This window comes from Hibiscus syriacus, unplaced genomic scaffold (assembly GCF_006381635.1).
Source record: "Hibiscus syriacus cultivar Baekdansim isolate YM2019G1 unplaced genomic scaffold, ASM638163v2 tig00111409_pilon, whole genome shotgun sequence".
NCBI classification, from domain to species: domain Eukaryota; kingdom Viridiplantae; phylum Streptophyta; class Magnoliopsida; order Malvales; family Malvaceae; genus Hibiscus; species Hibiscus syriacus.
In genome coordinates, this window is record NW_024063086.1 from 1,022,915 (window position 1) to 1,028,302 (window position 5,388).

Genomic DNA, 5,388 nt, shown 5'->3' on the forward strand with positions numbered 1-5,388 from the left:
TCTCAACATTCTCTCACCATACGTGTTCGAGGCGAGCTATGCTTGGTCGTTTCCGTGGACAATGAACTGCCTCTGCAAAAGAAAGGGAATATTGATAACAATACAGATGAACTGGAATGAAATTGATCTGTTCTTGGTAGCCATGGGGAACATTTACCTTTCAGCTTAGATGCTAACAGACGGGCACACTTTGTTACAAAAACCCCCCCAACTCCATTGAGGAAAGCTTTTGCAGACTCTGAGATTTCACTTAGTTTATGACCATTCGAAAGAAGGAATGAAGCAGGTTCTAATTTATTGAGAATGTCATATATTCTTTCTAAAGCCGCGGTGGCTTCATTCAGCCTCACCAGTAGTAGGAAAAATTCATATCCAGGACTAATCGTGATAAAGCAGTAATCCCATATTCATATCCAGGACGGGGTCAATGGGTGATCAGCAAGGCCCATAGCCAAGGTTAGCGACCTCCATTGCACTTAGGAGGGGCGCTAGCCTAAGGTCTCCTCAAAGTGGGAGAGCCTACGTCATAATTTGTGGCAATGGGGCTTCCGTTCGCGCGGCCTCCTTCCAATCCTAGTTTAAGTTATTGGAGTAAAGGTTGTAGACTAGCTATTGTCGGGAGCGATTGTTTGCAGACTTTGACGTCCTTAACAACAACATAATTCCCTCAATCAAATGAGGTATTCAAGAAATCATGAGATTATAATCTTTTAAGAAGTAAAATTTTAAGCAATAAATTGATAAGAAATCAGTAGACTAATTCGGTCAAAAGCATGTCAATACAAATATAAGCAAACTTTTGTTGTACTGCTGCCCGCTGAACACACCAGTGGTTACTGTCAATTTGTAGGAGAGTGTGGTAACCGGTTTTCGCCCTGGTACAAAATTTTATAGGCGGAAAAGTAATGTGAATGAAATAAATGGTTTTTATGCAATGTTTTGGAAGTCGCCATCGACCTTTTGGGTTAGGTAAGTCGAATACCTAAAAAATCATCTTTTAAAAGAGTTTTTAATAAAAAACTATTTAAAAATAAATTGGTCTGCGTATAACAAATTTTTTTTCTTTTTTGGTAATAAAAAGGGATTCATGGTCGGTTACGTTTGGGGAAGGATTAGCACCCCACAACGTCCAAAATTGGTCCCTGTCAATTGTCTCTAATAATAGAATTTAAGAATTCAAATATAAATTTAATTTATGATCCTGTTATTTCTAATTCAATCGGATAATTCTAAAAAAATATATTAAAATAATTTTTATAAACCTAAAGTAAATAAGTAAATATATATATACTTAGAGTTTTATAAATTATTATAATATACGATTTTGACCAACTTTTTTTCGATTTGCCAAAATGACCAACAAAATCGCAATGCTATCTCTAAATCGCAACGCGATCTCCAGTATCGCAAATCAGTTTTTAGATTCGCAACGCGATTTTGACTATCGCAACGCGATTCTGACTATCGCAACGCGATAAAACATAATCGCAACGCGATTCTGACTATCGCAACGCGATAATACATAATCGCAACACGATTCTGACTATCGCAACACGATAATATATAATCGCAATGCAATTCTGACTATCGCAACGCGATAATACAAAATCGCAATGCGATTTTCAAAGCGCCATTAGTATCGCAACGCGTATTTTATTTTCAAATTCCAAACATGAATATTAATACATCACGTAATCACAACTCTTAACCTAAAACCCTAAATCACAACTCAGTCCTATCTCTATTCTCACTCTCTATGGCGACATCCGTCCCCATCTCCGACGAAATCCGTCCCCATCTCCGGCAAAATCCGTCTATCGCCATATCTCAGAGCCACCCTCACAATCATTCACGATCAGAAATGGAAAATCAACCAAATCAACCACCGAGGGTTAGTTTTTAATTATTTTTATTTTGAAATTTTTGCATTATTATTAGGTTTTTCATATTGAAATTGATGATAAGTTTACTGGTAATTTCAATAATAGATTAACCATTTCACTTAGATTGCTTATTAAATCCATTCGATTGCTGCCAATACTGCTAAACTGTTTAGTCTTTAACCCTGTAAAGTTAGTATTTGTCTTTGTTTTGTCTTTTGGTTGAAGTAATGCAATTCATTCAAGTTTCAATTTTAGACAATGACTATTTGAAACCGAGGATCGCAACGCGAAATGAAAATCGCAACGATAGTCAAATTCGCGTTGCGATGTCATTTTCGTGTTGCGATTTTCATTTCGCGTTGCGATTATCTTGTTGCGATAGTCAAATTCGCGTTGCAATAGTCATTTTCGTGTTGCGATTTTCATTTTCGTGTTGCGATTTTAAGTCTCAGAAACTATTATTCTTCTGCAAATTGAAACTTGAATGAATTGCATTACTTCAACCAAAAAACAAAGACAAATACGAAATTCACAGTATTGCAAATTTAAGTTTGAAGAATAAACTACTACTACTCTTTATGTTTATTATTGTTTTTGGTATATCTTCACAGTGTAGTTTTTAATCTAACTTGGTATGTTTATTGTTTTTGTAGAACTTTTTTTCGGCTCAATTGACCTTAAGGAATAAAATAAGCCTAGTCACTACAATTGCGTTGAAGTTTTCACCTGTACAAAGAACATTGTTTGTGGATACTTGCTTCGAGCCATGGCTGAAAGTACAACATCCAGGTAGAGATGCTATGTTGACCCATTTCTACCCGAGAGTATAAAACGTGGTAATGAAGATATATGGTTTCATTTTCCACCGGCGTATACGTGTTTTGGGCGGGAGGAGTTTTGCTTAATCACTGGTCTACGCTTTGGACACGATGATGTAGGTCGATACACTAGTCATATTACCCGCCCACATGGTTATCCCGGGTTTTTCCTGAGCTGTTAATGGAGAAGCCGAATTTACACGTCGACGACTTGAGAGATTGAATAAGAAAGATGGTTTTACTCAGATGGATAACGTCGATGTTATCCGAGTATGCCTTTTAGTACTTTTGCATACCGACTTTTTAGGCAAAGAGGCCAGACAACCTATTCCTAAGGACCTAATATTATTGGTAGAGGACCTAAATGCATGGAACCTATTTTCGTGGGGTTCGTATCTATGGAAAGCTACCTGGAATAAGTTGTCGTCTGCCTTTGATGACCGTAAAAGTTTGCGTGGCGATGGTTCCAAATACACTTTGTCAGGCTTTATTTGGGCCTTTAAGGTAAGAATTTCTAATAATATTTTCCAAAATTATAATTAATTTAACAATTACTAAGGTTTGTATATTATATTGTTTTTGTAGTTTTGGATATTTGAGGCTTTTCCCGACATGCAGACATATGCATTAAAAACTTCAAATGATATTCCTAGAGCTATTTCCTGGAAGAGGAAACGACAGTTGTTGATTGGGAAGAGTTACTACGGTATACGACAAAATGATGTAAGTTAACACAAATACTACCATATATATAAACAAGTTATTACTAGTACACGTTTAAACTTTGTTTGAGCTTTTATATTGTTAGGAGGCCAACACTCCATTACAGAGGCTGACACCCACGGAGGCTGAGCTTGCCACTGATTGGTGGCAAGCTAGTAAGCGTTTTTTTGATGGCACGGATGATGAGCAGCCTCCACTTCGAGAGCCATCACCTCACCCAGAGCCATCACCGTATCGACCACACTATATACCTCTACAACGAGAGCCATCACCTATTCCATCGTATTATCGATCCTCTTCTCCACCATCACCTCATGATAGGCGACCGGCAAAGATGCCACGATATTTATCTCCATGTTCTCCACCTCCACGGGATGAGTTAGGGGAGTTATGTGATGAGGTCAATGCCTTACGTGAGGAGGTCGGTACTTTACGCGCGATGACAATGGTGTATGGCGTGACGAGGTATCTACTTTACGTGGTGAGGTAGCGGCTCTACGTGAGATGGTAGCATCGTTGTAGAATGAGGTTCATACTCTACACAACGAGGTAAGTTTAAGATTTTTATATTTAACTTGATTTACTCGTAATTTCACTTAGATTAACCATTTCACTTAGATTGCTTAGTAAATTCATTCGGTTGCTGCCAATACTGCTAAACAGTTCTAAAATAACCCTGTGAAGTTAGTATTTGTCTTTGTTTTGTCTTTTGGTTGAAGTAATGCAATCCATTCGAGTTTCAATTTGCAGAAGAAGAATAGTCGCAACACGAAACTTAAATCGCAACGCGAAAATGACTATCGTAACGCGGAAATGAATATCGCAACGCGAATTTGACTATCGCAACGGAATAATCGCAATGCGAAATAAAAATCGCAACGTGAAAATCGCAATGCGAAAATCCCATTGCAATAGTCAAATTCGCGTTACGATTTAAGTTTCTTGTTGCGATTTTAAGTTTCAGAAACTATTCTTCTTCTGTAAATTGAAACTTGAATGGATTGTATTACTTCAACCAAAAGACAAAGACAAATACTAACTTCACAGTGTTGCAAATTTAAGTTGCAAGAATAAACTACTACTCTTTATGTTGTCCTTAAACATGCACTAAACCTATATGATGTCCTTTTAAATGTTTATAAGTGCTTACTTCCAGAATGTTATCTGATGCATTTTGTGAACTATGATAGAATAATGACTTGGGTGAATACCGTGCAAGTTTGAAACATATTTGTCTTTGTTTTCACTATTTAATATCATGTCTGTTTATTTACTGATTTATGTATTAATAATTATTTTTAACGGCCCGATAAGGTGGATGCTTTACGTCGGGTTTTTCTTGCATGATGGGGTTCACGCATAAAACGGCGTGCACGTGTCATTACGTCTCGTTAACCCCAATAGCGCAAAGACTCCGTAAGAAGAAGCCCGACTCACCTGTCATCGTTCAAGAGTCCCCTCCTATCGTTCAAGAGGCCCCTGTCATCGTTGAAGAGGTCCCTCCCACCATTCAAGAGCCCGATTCATACGGCGTAATATGTCGAATTATTGAGAAACCCCCTCACGTGCCGGACATGATGGATGATTGTTGGCTTTCGTATGAGTTACCGGCCAGTTCCATTCCGGTAGATGAAGTGGAGAGGAGACAACTACCGGAAACAATTATGGATAATACCCTTTGGGCTAAGACCGCAGTTGATTTTTATCTACATGAGCGGAGCCAAGGGTGTTACGCTGACATATATAAACTCAACGATGATATGCATTTGTTGATTGATCGGTCTTGGTGGGGTGTGTTATTAGGGATTGAAGACAAAGGCTATTTCGATGGGGGGGGTAAGTCTTATATTTCTCTTATTTCATTTTGATTAATTTTTTTTAAAAAATTTATGTAATTCACTAATATAGTATTTTTTTGTAAACAGCATATTGATGCATGGGAGTCACGTCTCTAATAGTAAGGA

General features: G+C 37.7%; 1 non-coding gene across 1 annotated transcript; it reads left to right on the forward strand.

Annotated features, from left to right (window-relative positions):
- The first annotated feature begins 405 nt into the window (after positions 1–405).
- On the forward strand, positions 406–567 carry LOC120162903. Its single transcript, XR_005519587.1, has one exon. It is a non-coding gene; the product is annotated as a U1 spliceosomal RNA (small nuclear RNA).
- Positions 568–5,388: the final 4,821 nt, after the last annotated feature.